Raw genomic sequence first — 14550 nt, 5'->3', positions numbered from 1 at the left:
CACAAAATACAGAAACCAAAACAAAGGACTCAGAAAACAGGTGATTCTAGGAATAAACTAAAAGCTAACATATATAATATTCTCAGAGAGGAAATAATAAAAGTGAAAATAATATTGGTGAACATTCATGTCACCATTACATACTGACTCATTCAATCTTCACTACAACCTAGGAGATGGTACTTCTATCATTCTCATCACCTACATCATAGATTGGTGGCATATTAAAACCCAAGGGTCAAATCTAGCCTGCTACCTAAAGAATAAATTTTACATTTTGTAGTGATTGGAGAAAAAGCAAATGAATATTTTGTGACATGTGGGAATTATACGAAATTAGGACTTCAGTGTCCATAAATAAAACCTTGTGAGAACACATCCACGCTCATTGGTTTACACACCGTCCACAGCTGCCAGCCTGACAACAGTGGAACTGAGTAGTTGCTGAAGAGACCACATGTGCTGTCCTCGCCCTTCCCACTGCCACTCAGCGCACTCCAGATCTCAGCCCACAGCATTGCAAGTGTCACACGTATCACCGGATACCTGCCTCATCAAAACGAGGAGAGAAGCGGACTCCAGGTTGGCTTTGAGGTGCAGCCAGTTAAGCTGCCCCTTGCGATGCAAACATTCCATATCAGAGTGCGGTTCCAGGACCGGATTTTCCTCTTCTGATCCAGCTTCCTGCTAATGAACATGGGAAGGCAGTGGAAGATGGCCCAGCTACCTGGCCCCTACCACTCCTGTGGGACACCAGGAAGGAGTTCTTGGCTCACGGCCTTGCCTGGCCCAGACCTGGCTGTTGCAGTCACCTGGGGAATGAAATCAGCAGATGGAAAATCGCTCTCTCTGTCTGTCTCTCTCTCCTTTATGTTTGACCGTCTTTCCCTGTAACTCTGCCTTTCAAGTAAATAAATCTTTTTAAAAGAAAATCCATTGAACTGTAGAATGAAGAGGTTCCATCACATCCACAATTGGAAGTGATTAGTCTGAGGTATAATCATTTCTGAAAAGTTAAATTTCAAGAAAAGAATCTAACAGGATTCTGTAAATGCTTTCCAAACAATGAGTATACTCCATTAAAACTGCAAATTCATGGACTGAGATCAGTATCTTGCAGTACCTATCAGTGTAAGAACTTATTTTCTAAGATGAAATTTCATAAAAATCTCATTATAAATCAGCATTAATAGATGAACATTTATAATCAATTCTGATGGCAAGGAACACTGACTGGGAACCCCAATTAAGCAAAATATCATCCCCTTCTCTCCCAAATAAAAATTTAATTGTTCTCATTAACAAAACTATTGCAAAAAAAATTGCTCTTAGTCATTATGGGTATTATACTTTAAATTTCATCAATAACAAATTTATAAATTTTTTTCTCTTCATACGTAAGTACCTACTTAATTCTCTTCATCTTGCTCCTTGGATCATAAAATCTAAAATATTTATGACCCTGGGGCTGGTTCAAGAGCTGGCTGCTCCTCTTCCAAATCAGCTCTCTGCTACGGCCTGGGAAAGCAGAAGATGGCCCAGGTCCTTGAGCCCCTGCACCAACGTGTGCGACCTGGAAGAAGCTCCTGGCTCCCCGCTTCAGCTGGGTACAGCTCCAACCGTTGAGGCCATTTGGGAAGTGAAAAAGTGAATGAAAGACTTCTCTCCCTGCCTCTGCCTCTCTGTAACTCTGCCTTCAAATAAATAAATAAATAAATCTTTAAAAAAATACTTGGGCTTAAAATATTTATGACTCAGTCCACTTAACAAAATGTCTGCCAACTCTAGCCTACAAGAATAAACTGAAGTAAAGTTTAAATAATTTGTCCAAGATTATACAGCTAGAAACCATACTTTTTTTTTTTTTTTGAGATTTATTTATTTACTTATTTGAAAGGCAGAGTTGCAGAGACAGAAAAGGAGAGACAGAGAGAGAGATCTTCTGCCCCAATGATTCACTCTGCAAATGGTGGCATGGCCGAAAGCAGACCAGACAGAAGCCAGGATCCACGATTCTTCTGTGTCTCCCACGTGGGTGCAGGGGCCCAAGCACTTAGGCCATCTTCCACTGCTGTCCCAGTCACATCAGCAGGAAGCTGGATCAGAAATGGAGCCGCCAGGACTCAAACCAGCGACCATATGGGATGCCAGCAATGCAGGCCTGCAGGCCATGGCTTAACCTACTATGCCACAGCACCGGCCCTGAATCCATACTCTTTTTTTCTCTTTTTAAGGTTTTATGTATTCATTTGACAGGCAGAGTTACAGACAGAGAGAGGGAGAGACAGAGAGAAAAAGGTCTTCCATATGCTGGTTCACTTCCCAAGTAGCTGCAGTGGTCAGAGCTAGGCTGATCCGAAGCCAGGAGCCAGGGGCTTTCTCCAGGTCCACCATCTTGGTACAGGGAGCAAAGCACTGGGCCATCCTCTACTGCCTTCTGAGGCCACTGCAGAGAGCTGGATTGGAAGAGCAGCCAGGAAATGAGCCAGCACCCATATGGGATGCCACAAGCGCCAGCCTTGAAACCATACTCTTTTTACGTACTGCATTATAGTGCTTCATAGAACAGGAACATGGTGTCATTAAAAAGAAGATAAAGAACAAGAAAAGATATTTGAGATTAAAAATAGGTAGAAAAAAATTCAACAGAAAAAAGTCAAAAAATAAAGAACAATATGACAAATAAATGGAAAACAAGAGGTGAAAATTTAGAAAATTAAAAGACCCAAGTTAGATGTTCTTCACATAGTAGTAATAGGAGTTCCAAAAAGAGAGCAAAAACAAAATAGAGAGGTGTTATACTGCCAAGTCAGAAACCCTGAATGAGGGCGGCCATATTGGTGCAGTGGGTTAGGCACTGGTTGGGACGCTCACATTCCATATGGGAGCACAGGTTCCAGTCTTCACTGTTCTACTTCCAATACAGCTTCCCACTAACGCACTTGGAAAGCAGTACATAACGCTTATACACTTTGAGTTCCTGCAGCTTCAGCCTAGCTCAACCCTGATGGCTGTCGCCATTGGAGAATGAACCAGCAGATAGAACAAACAGAAGATAGATATCTCTGTGTGTGTACATGTCACTCTGCCTTTCAAGAAAATAAATAAATATTTTTTTCAAAAAGACACTAGGAAGGGTCTGAGATTTTTGCTTCATTTTCAAAGCTGATAAAAACACAAGGCCCCTAGAACAGGGACCAAAAACAATTCACTACTCACTGTAGATAGCAGGAAGCCAGAGTAATACCTTGCACCAGTTTCCTGGGCTACAATTCCCATAGGAGTTTCAAAGTACACATTCAGTTAAAAAAAAAAAATGTAGTATGTTCATGGAAATCTAAGCAGTTGGCAAAGTGAACAGGGTAAACTACCCATCAGCAGTGATCAGCATTTGCACAGTTCTAATGTAAACGCTGAACACTGAACCACATCTGTACTGGAAGGACTGGAAGAAGGAAAGGAGGAAGAAGAGCACCTCGTTAACCATGAATAACAATAAGTCAACAACGGGGTAGACGTTTGTCCAACATGGGGCATCCCCATACCACACTGGAGTGCCTGGGTTTGAGTCCCAGCGCCCCTTCTGATTCCAGCTGTCTGCTGGTGTGCATCCTGGGAGCCACAGGTGACGCCTCAAGTATTTGGGTCCCTGCCACATATACGGGAGACCCAAAAGGAGATCAGGGCTCCTGGGTACAGCCTGGCCCAGCCTTTGCTTGCTGTGAACATTTGGGGAGTGAAACAGGAGATGGGAGATCTTTATCTGTTTGTCTCTGTCTCTCCCTATCTCTCTTTGCCTCTATATTTCAAATGAATAAACAAAATATTTTTTATAAGAAGCCAGTAGGTATTACATGAAGCTGATCAATTACAGAATAGCTGTTTAGACACGTTAGAAGCACAGTTGTATGGCCGGCGCCGCGGCTCACTAGGCCAATTCTCCACCTGTGGCGCCGGCACACCAGCTCTAGTCCCAGTTGGGGCGCCGGATTCTGTCCCAGTTGCCCCTCTTCCAGGCCAGCTCTCTGCTGTGGCCAGGGAGTGCAGTGGAGGATGGCCCAGGTGCTTGGGCCCTGCACCCCATGGGAGACCAGGAGAGGCACCTGGCTCCTGGCTTCGGATCAGCGCGGTGCACCGGCCGCAGCAGCCATTGGGGGGGTGAACCAACGGTAAAAGGAAGACCTTTCTCTCTGTCTCTCTCTCTCACTGTCCACTCTGCCTGTCAAAAAAAAAAAAAAAAAAAAAAACACACACACAGCTGTAAGAAGCAGAAAAGGAAGGTTGACAGCTTTTGAAAGTCGGTTACCCCTGGGGAGCAGACTAACCACCAGGAATAGGTAAAGCAGGATACTGCTTATTTGTTATAATCTTTATTACTGATCTTTGCTAACAATACTCAAGTATTACTTTAAGTGGAAAAATAATACTTAAAAAATTGGAGAGAAAGAGCTTGACGATTCTACATACTGACTCACACATAACTCAATGCGCGAATGCCGAAGAGCAGAGCAGGGTAGAAAACCCAAGCTGCACACACGTGCCCAGCAAGGCAACTCTTCAAGACCCGAAGGGAGAGAAGGACTGGCCTGGCTGGATGTGGGAGTTCAGAAGCTTCCAAGGCAAAGAGAGTAGCATGTGTGAAGGCCTATGGTTAAGAAAAATCATGCAGGGCCCATTCAAGGGACTGAAAGAGGTCGACCGTGGCTGGAGCAGGCAGGGAGTCAGAACAGAAGCTAACAGGCTGGAATGTAAGCAGACACTTGATGCTCGGAGAACACTTACTAAAGGGCACATCTTCTTCTTACTCCACACATTGGAACCACAGTCATAGACACCCCAATACTTCCAGACCACTGAACTCTAGCCCTACACACGGATGACCCAAAAATACCTATACCCACTCCAGACCTGCCTTGAGGACCAGACTCATCTTCCTGACTGTCTACTATCCATCACCATCAGGTACCCCAGCGGCACCTAACACTCAACCTGCCCAATAATGAACTTTACATACTTCCATCCCCTGTTCACCATCAATTCCTATCTTTTCATGCCACCCATTCAGATATCCAAGGCCAGAAACCTGAGAAAAGAGAAGGAAACGCAACCAGTACAGACAGCATATGCACCGGTAGGGATACCAGGCGGCATTTTCATTTAATTCTCTAACAAACCTATAGAGTAAATATTAGTCCCTTTTTACAGATCAGAAAACTGAAGCTCAAAAAAGCTGAGCAACATGCCAAAGCAAATAAAGGGCAAAACTAGGATTCAAACCTAGATTTTTTTAAAAGATTTATTTATTTGAAAGAGTTACATAGAGAGGTAGAGCCAGAGAGAGAGAGATGTCTTCCACCCACTGGTTCCCTCCCCAAATGGCCACAATGGCGAAAGCTGAGCTAATTCAAAGCCAGAAGCCAGGAGTTTCTCCAGGTCTCCCACATGGGTGCAGGGGTCCAAGCACTTGGGCCATTTTCTACTGCTTTCCCAGGCCATAGCAGAGAGCTGGATTGGAAGTGGAGCAGCCGGGACTTGAACCAGCACCCATATGGGATGCTGGCACTGCAGGCCAGGGCTATAACCCACTGCACCATGGCGCCAGCCTCCAAACCTAGATTTTTACAAAGTGTATATGTTGGCCTGGAGTCCACAGCCAAAGAGATCATGACATAGAGCAGAACAGGCCAGCTGCCTACCCAGTCTCAGTCTGCCTTCCCTCTTAGCAATTGAGCTCTTTGTTTTGACGGACCACTTTCCTGTCCAGCCAAACACACTTAAGTCTCCTTATGAGTGCAGCCATGTCTTTGTGCCTCCCTCTGCCTGCTGCTTGGAACTCCAGAACCCAAAAATCAAGCGTGACACCCTAGAGATGTCAGAGTTAGAAACTACAACAGAGGCTGGCTCTCTGCTGACAGCCATGCTGCGATGTCCACCTTGAATTGTCTTCCTCTGGACTTCTGGTACCAGAGAAACAACCATTAACAAGTGGATGCTGTTCTCTTCAGGGCTGTGACTCCCGGGCAAGCCTCACCCTAAGGCACACAGGAGGTTTGAACACACTCCACAAGAAAGGCGGGCCATCACACAGGGTGTGCTGAAGATCTGTCAAGACTCAGGGACTGACTCGTCCTAAACCAGAAATTTATTTTCACTCACATGACATGCAAAAGGTTTTCTGGTTTTTTGTAATTTATTTGAAAGGCCAAGTGACAGAAACAGATATCTCCCATCTGCTGGTTCACTCCCCAAAGCTCACAAGAGCTAGGGTTGGGCCAGACCATAGCCAGGAGCCTTGAACTCAATCTGGGTGTACCACGTGGATGACGGGGACCCAAGAACTTGAGCCATGGCCTGCAGCCTCCAGGGTGCACGAGAAGGATGCTGGATCAGGAACCCAGACACTATCGGAGGATGGAGGCATCCCGAGCAGCATCTTAACGGAGGGGCACGTGCCCGCCCCAGGAGCAGATAGTGAGCAATACCCATCACTCTTCCTGTGAGTGGCACACGAGACATACCACCACCACCACCAGACAGCCAGAACCTGCTCACCTCGGGACAGCCAAGACTTCCACAGCTGGTAGGAAAGTGGCACTCTCCAGGGAACAGGTTAGCAAAGCAGCCTACTCTGCTCTTCTCTCTGTCCCGGGAAAGGGAGCGGAGCAGAGACGGGAAGCAGTGACCATCTTATCGCTGTCTTTACAGGCCACAGAACCCAGTCACACCCAGCTGAGTCACAGGGAGAGAGAAGGGGCTGCAAGCCCAAACCTCACAGCAGCGCATTTTGCCTGCAAACTTTCTCTCACATTTAATTAAGAGGCTTCCCTTGATGATGAATTGGAGGTGCCCTTATCTCCCACCAGGACACAGTCCCTGCCCTCCCACCCTGGGCATAGGAACCATTATTGCCCCAGCATGTCCTGGGTCTTTAGGGGTCAGTTAAGATACACACACACACTCTGATTACACAACACAACATTTATAAAACATGAACATGGGGGTCAGCGTTGTGGCACTGAAAGTTAAGTCACCTGTGATGCTGGCATCCACATCCCAGCATCAGGTCAAGTCCCGGCTGCACCACTTCCGACCCAGCTCCCTGCTAATGCACCTGGGAAAGCAGCAGAAGATGGCTCATGTACTTGGGCCCCTGCACCCACGTGGGAGACCCGGAAGAAGCTCCTGGCTCCCAGCTGCAGATCAGCCCAGCTCCAGCCTTTACGGCCATTGGGGAAGTGAGCCAGCAGATAGAAGATCTCTTTCTCTGTCTCTCCCTCCCTCTAACTCTGCCTTTAAATAAATAAATAAATCTTAAAAAAAAAAAAAAATGAAAGAAACCAAAAAAAAAAAAAAGTACAAGGTGTGTTGCACTGCTTTTACACTTAATCACTTTTGAAAGTCTCATGATCAAGGTGTCACGGGTATTTCCCATGTATTTGTTCACAATCACAAGAAGGAAAAATGCAACAGTCCTCTCCAGCTCTAACCATTCCCAGCATCTACAATCCTATGCGAAAGAGTGCATGCACGCTCACGCTCATTGTTTTTGGAGCAGCAAAGGAAATCACCCACTTTTTTTTTTTTTTTTTTTTTTTTTTTTTTTTGACAGAGAGAGACAGAGAGAAAGGTCTTCCTTCCGTTGGTTCACCCCACAAATGGCCACTACGGCCGGAGCTATGCCGATCCGAAGCCAGGAGCCAGGTGCTTCCTCCTGGTCTCCCATGCAGATGCAGGGGCCCAAGCACTTGGGCCATCCTCCACTGCCCTCCCAGGCCACAGCAGAGAGCTGGACTGGAAGAGAAGCAACTAGGACTAGAACCCAATGTCCATATGGGATGCTGGCACCGCAGGCGGAGGATTAACCAAGTGAGCCATGGTGCCGGCCCGAAATCACCCACTTTCTTAAGCCTCAGCAAGATATGCCAAAACACACTCCAGTAGGCATAATAATAGCCCCCAAGGATGCTCACATCCTAATCCGTGGAACCTGTGACTTCCGTACCTGCAAAAGAGACTGCAGGTTTGATTAAAGGCAGGCCTTGAGATGGGAAGATTGTGCTGAATTACCCAGGGGGCCTGATTTCCCCCTGTGGGTCCCCAGAGCACTGGGACCTTTCCCTACAATCAGCAGCAACCACAGAACCAACAGAGAGATGCAACACTGGTGGCTCTGATGACAGGCGAAGGGCAGCAAGCCAAGGGAAGCAGTAGCCTCAAGAAGCAGAAGAGCAGTCAGCGCTGTGGCACAGAGGGTAAAGCCACCACCTGCAGGGCCGCATCCCATATGGGCACCGATGTGAGACCCAGCTGCTCCACTTCTGATCCAGCTCTCTGCTATGGCCTGGGAAAGCAGCAGAAAATGACCCAAGTCCTTGGGCCCCCTCACCCACGTGGGAGACCTGGAAGAAGCTCTTGGCTTCAGATTGGCCCAGCTCTGGCCATTGTGGCCATTTGAAGAACGAACCAGAAGATGGAAGACTCTCTCTCTCTCTCTCTACCTCTGCCTCTCTCTAACTCTGCCTTGAAAGCTGGAAGAGGTAAGGAAATGGATTCTCCCCTAGAAATCTCCAGAAAGGAGCACAGCCTAGCTGACACAAGAGGTAATGCCAGCAAGATCCATTTCAGACTTGTAATCTACTGAACTATAGAGCAAGAATTGGTGGTTTTAAGCCATAAAATGTTTGTAATTTGCTAGGGCAGTCACAGAACACTGAGACACACAGCAAAAGACTTCTAGTAACACGTGATATTCTCTAGAGGAGAAAAACACAGCCCAGTTGCCCAAATCTTGAGAGTACTATAGGAGCTATCTGAGCATGTCGCAGTATGTTTCACTGCTTTTTCTCTCCTGCCCCGACGAAGCCCCCTTCTGGAAGAAGCCAGCCAAAGCAGGTACAGGCGCCTGGCTGGATCCCAGGAGCAACTCCTAATGTTCTATAAGCACGATAGGATAACTAAGGTTGTCAAGAATTAATTATTTCCAAATAGCTGGTACAGAGGATTCTGTACATTCCCAACCCAAAGAAAGGACAAATGTCTGCAGTGATATGCCAGTTACCCTGGTCTAATTGCTACACTTCATATCCACGTGTTGAAACATCAGACTGTACCCATATGTATGAACAGTTCCTATGTGTCATTTAAAATTTTAAGAAAAATTAAAGCTAGCTGAAGTGCCATATCAACTCAAAATATGGAAGTCAGCAAAGCAGAATCTATTGGAAAAATCAAGAAACAACTGCTATTTCTTCAGAGTCCAACATAAAAATGTTTGCACTGCTTACTCCCCTTGTAGCAAATGAAACCACATTTTAAAAAAACGAGTCCTCCCGGAGGCAGGTGTTTTGGTGCTGGAGTTGCTCACTCTGCTTCTGACCCAGCTTCCCACTCACAGTGCACATCCTGGGAGGCAGCGAGTGATGGCTCAAGTGCCTGGATCTCTGCCACCCTGTGGGAGACCCAGATGGAGCTCCTGCTCCTGGATTCCCTGGCCCAGCCTTGGCTGCTGCAGGCAACTGGGCAGTGGACCAGCAGATGGAAGATCGATCTCTCTCTCTCCCTCCCTCCTTTCCTCCCTCTCCCTGTCACTTTCAAATAAATCTTTAAAAAAAATTAAATAAGTCTACATATTGATGATATTAAGAACTTACAGGGCCAGCACTGTGGCCTCCGGTGCCAGCATCCCATATGGGTGCCAGTTTGAGTCCCGGCTGCTCCACTTCTGATCCAGCTCTCTGTATGGCCTGGGAAAGCAGTGGAAGATGACCCAAGGCCTTGGGCCCCTGCACCCACATGGGAGATCCAGAAGAAACTCCTGTCTCCTTCCTTCGGATTGGCACAGCTCCAGCCTTTGTGGCCATTGGCGGAATCAACCAGCGGATGGAAGACCTCTCTTTCTCTCTCTGCCTCTGCTTCTCTGTAACTCTGCCTTTCAAATAAATAAGTCTTTTTTTCTAAGATTTAATTATTTGAGAGGTAGAGACACAGATAGTGAGAGGGAGAGATAGAAAGGTCTTCTATCCACTGGTTCACTCCCTAGATGGCCGCAACGGCCAGGACTGCACCGATCCAACGCCAGGAGCCAGGAGATTCTTCCAGGTCTCCCACGTGAGTGCAGGGGCCCAAGCGCTTGGGCCATCTGCTGCTGCTTTCCCAGGCCACAGCAGAGTGCTGGATCAGAAGAGGAGCAGCCAGGACTAGGACCAGTGCCCATATGAGATGCCGCTGCCATAGGCTGAGGATTAACCTACTGCACCACAGCACGGCCCCTAAAATAAATCTTTAAAAAAAAAAAAAAAAACTTACTATCAATTTTTAGAACAACAGTATTGTGGGCATATTATAAAGAGTGACTTCCCTTTCTGTCTCTCTCTCTCACTGTCCACTCTGCCTGTCAAAAAAAAAAAAAAAAAAAAAAAACAAACAACGAGTGACTTGCAGCCGACACTGTGGCATAGCAAGTTAAGCTGCCACCTCATATAGGCTCCAGTTCCAGTCCTGGCTGCTTCACTGTCAATCCAGCTCCCTGCTAATGGGTCTGGGAAAGCAGCGGAAGATGGCCCAAGTGCTTGGGCCTCTGCCATCCACATGGGAGACCCAGATGAAGCTCCTGGCTTCGGCCATACTCACTCCTGGAGGTTGTTGCCACTTGGGGAATGAATCAGTAGATAGAAGCTGTTTCTCCCTCTCTCTAACTCTACCTTTCAAATAAATAAATAATTCTTTAAGAAACCAACTCAATATCCTGCAGGTATATGATGAACTATTTAAAAATGAAACAATATGATTATGATCTGCTTTAAGATTATTGGGGATGGGAATGAGGAATAATACAGGATGAAACTAAACTGGCAGAGTTAATAACTGCTGAAGCTGGCTAGGGGGTGTACATGGCAGCATATTATATTATTTCACCGCTTGAACTTTATCCCATAAGTAAAAGGTACAAAATCCAAAAAAGTCCCGACCTGTTATAACAATACACAGAGACTTCCTATTACATGGCAAAACACAGACTTCTTAACAGCTGAATCCCCTTGCTGTTAACATGACCCAATCTCAATTCTCTGCTACTTAAAAGTTTCATCAATCATCCCTCCTTCACCTCAGCTCAGTTGGCCCTCATTCAAGTCACCTAACCTCTAAAAGACCAGTTTCTGCGTCTGCAGACAGGACTACGCATGCTTTGCCCAGTCTACCTCCGATTTGCCCAGATAACGAACCAAAATAAAAACTGCAGAGCGGGATAATCGTTCTAGAAGTCCATATATTCACACATTGCCTTCTCGCGGCAAACTCGCTCCTGTGCTTATCGATTCTCTTCCTTGGCACTGCACCGACCCCGTTCCTCGCTGGAGCCCGCACCTCATTAGCCGCAGCACCTGGATCGCTCAGGCGAGGCCGCCCCCCAGCACCTGCCTTCTACACACCCCTCTCTCCAGTCTGCCTCTCTCGTCTGTCACCTCTGGGTACCCCTGTTGCAGCGGTTAACACCTCCGTCCTCCCGAGACCCCATGACTGCCCCCAGCCCCCTCCTACACCCGCCCTTTCAGCGCGGCCCCGATTGCCCGGGCAGGTCCACCGAGGCACACGAAGGCTGGCGGTCGCCAGGGGTGAGGGAGGGGAATGCGGAGTGCCTGCTAACGGGTACGGACTCCTACGGAGAGGGATCAGAGCGGCCGCTGCACGGCCGAGCGGGTCTACCTTGACTGCACTTGGAGAGGAGGGGTTGGACACTCTGTAAATTACGTCTCAGTAAAAGCTTGCACGTCAAGACCAAAAACCAAGCCAGCACAGTTGCTGCTCACCCTGCCCATCACACGCCCATTGGCCACATGCACGACGCCCCGTCTCCGGAAGCCTCGCCCTGATCTCCCGGACCCCCACCGCCCGCCCGGACTCCCTGCCCCTCTCCGGACGCACACAGCCCTCAGGGCCCGCTGCAGGGCGGCGAAGGGACTCGGAGCCTCGGGGCGGTCCAGTCCCGGCCTGGCGGGCGGCCGCCCCGCACCTCCCGCCGCCGGGCGGCCCCACCCGCTCCGGCAAGGGGCTCGCTGGCAGGGCGGCGCCGCCGGGGGCCGCGCCACAGCCCACCTGTCTCAGCCCGCTGGGAGCTCGGCTTCCAGCCGCCCGGACACGCAGGCAGGAGGCACCGGGGCTCAGGAGGAGCGCGATCACCGCCGCAGCGCGGGTGGCGCACGCCGGCTCAGGCCTCCATGTTTCCACGTCTCTGTGGCTGCGGATCCGGCTCCGGCTCCGGCTGCGGCTGCGGCTCGGCTCCCGCTGGGCTCCAGCCCGGGACGCGTCGGAACAGAGGCGAGGAGGCGGGGACAGAAGAGGGAAGCGGCGGCGGACGCGCGGAGGGACCGAACGGCCGGGCGCGAGCCAGCGAGAGGTCACGTGGCGCGCGGCGAGGGGGCTTGTGGGAAATGCAGTCCCGCGGGCGTTGCGCTCTGCCCACAGGGCGCGCGTCTCCCGGGCAACCGCAAAGCCGTGAGGCAGAATCCAGAAACCCGGAGCCCTCACCTCTTAGGTGCCGTCTACACCGCCTGTTCCGGAGCTTGCACTGTGTTAGCGCCGCTTCCACAGTCAAGTAACTCCCCGTGGCGCTCTGAAGAGTTGGGAAGCAGAAAATGGTGTTTGCTGGAGGCAGCTGTCAGAAAGGACAGGTCCCACAGGAAAGAGCAGCGATGTGGAGTAGTGCGAGACGTGCGATTTGACGTCTAAAGGCAGGATGTTGAAGTCTAAAGTGTTTTAAAACACTGAAAAGCGAAAGATGTATTCCAGGTGTCCGGTGTGGGTGGCAGGAACCCAAGTACCTGAACCACCACAGCAGCCTCCCAGGGTGCACATCAGCAGGAAGAAGCTTTGATTCACTGAGAGAGAGAGAATCTTCCATCTGCTGGTTCATTCCCCAAATAGCTGCAAATGCTGGGCAGTAGAACTCCATCTAGGTCTCCCGTGTGGGTGACAAGGGCCTCAGTACTTGGGCTGCCTTCGCAGTAGCAGAGAGCGGGACCAGAAGCGAAGCAGCTGGGACTTGCACCTGCACTCTTATGGGATGCCAGCGCCCCAGGTGGCGGCGGAACCCGCTGCGCCACAATGTCAGCTCCCCAGGCTGGATCTTAACTGCTGCACAAACCACAAGCCCTTACAAGCCCGCATAGTAGCACCAATCTCCTTTTAGCCAGTACCTTGTGCTTCAGTGTGTTTTCCTGTTATAATTCTGCAAGCTCAGGGATCTTACTGGCAGCCGATGCTCAAAAGGAGTAAGTGCTTAGTACTTAAGAGTGTATTGGCACGGGGTGATGTCTCCTCCATAGGGCTGTTTGGAGAAATAAACAAGAGAACAGCACACAGCAGATACAAAGCACCCCTTAAAGTCAATAGCAAATCATTACTGTAAAGTCCACAATCCCAAAGGGGCAGCCCCTTCCTCCTCCTCCTCCTCCTCCTCCTCCTCCTCCTCCTCCTCCTCCTCACGTGTATATTTCAAGCGGGGAACCTGGCTGGGGCAGATAAAGTAAATGCCCAAGGACATCCGTGTGGCAACCTCCTGGCTTTTTTAAAAATATTTATTTATTTGAAAGGCAGAGTTACAGAGAGGCAGAGGCAGAGGCAGATAGAGAGAGAGAGAGAGAGTCTTCCACCTGCTGGTTCACTCCCCAGATGGCCATGACGGCCGGAGCTCTGTCGCTCTGAATCGGAAGCCAAGAGTTTCTTCTGAGATTCCCACACAGGTGCAGGGGCCCAAGGACTTGGGCCATCTTTAATTGCTCTCCCAGGCCATAGCAGAGAGCTGGATCGGAAGTGGAGCAGCCAGGACTCGAACCGGTGCCCATATGGGATGCACTGTAGGCAGCAGCTTTACCTGCATTGCCACAGTGCCAGCCCCCTCGCTTTTCAGTTTTTACACATCTACACAATTTGAATATATGCATACCTTTAAACATATGGGCATGTGGGTGGGTATGTTATTTGACCTAATTCTCACAACTTTAAAGTGTTACCTCCATTTCATCCTGAAAACATAATGCGGAACGCCTTTTCTAAGTTACCAAGGGTTACTCAGACCCCCAAGCCCAACTCCATGAGTTCATCTTCTAGTAGAAACAATATTCATGTAATAGCAAAGTTCAGAGAATGGATTTTTTTAAAGATTTATTTAAAAGGTAAAGTGACAGAGATTTCTTTCACCTGCTGGTTCACTCCCCAAATGGCTGCAACTTCCAGGGCTGGATCATGCCAAAGCCAGGAACCAGGAACTCCATCCTACTCTCCCACATGGGTGATAAGGGCCCAGGTGCTTGAGCCATCGCCTGCTGCCTCCAGGGCACTCATTTGCAGGAAGCTGCATTGGAATCAGAGCTGGGACCAGACCCGGGGACTCCAACATGGGATGCCAGCATACCAAGAGATGTCTTAACCCCTGAACGAAGTGTTCAACCCTAGTTCTTTCTTTTTATAGTGCCCTACATTGTAAAGTTGTTATTGATGCCAGCGCCGTGGCTCACTAGGCTAATCCTCCGCCTAGCGGCACCGGCACACCGG

General features: G+C 49.0%; 1 protein-coding gene across 8 annotated transcripts in view; it reads right to left on the bottom strand.

Annotated features, from left to right (window-relative positions):
* DYM (dymeclin) overlaps positions 1–12408 on the bottom strand; it is a 372541-nt gene extending 360133 nt beyond the window's left edge. For 6 of the 8 annotated variants that reach the window (XM_051851233.3, XM_089305764.1, XM_002713527.6 and 3 more), the window contains exon 1: positions 12094–12408. The gene's annotated coding sequence lies outside the window, so the exon portion shown is untranslated. The remainder of the gene's footprint in view (positions 1–12093) is intronic. The other 2 variants (XM_089305763.1, XM_089305762.1) reach the window with 2 other exon arrangements.
* Between the last annotated feature and the right edge of the window lie 2142 nt (positions 12409–14550).

Source organism: Oryctolagus cuniculus, chromosome 10, assembly GCF_051225735.1.
Source record: "Oryctolagus cuniculus isolate XC-2025 breed Fujian yellow rabbit chromosome 10, ASM5122573v1, whole genome shotgun sequence".
In the NCBI taxonomy this organism is placed as follows: domain Eukaryota; kingdom Metazoa; phylum Chordata; class Mammalia; order Lagomorpha; family Leporidae; genus Oryctolagus; species Oryctolagus cuniculus.
The sequence above is the reverse complement of the archived record's forward strand: the minus strand, read 5'-3'. Positions and strand labels throughout refer to the sequence as shown.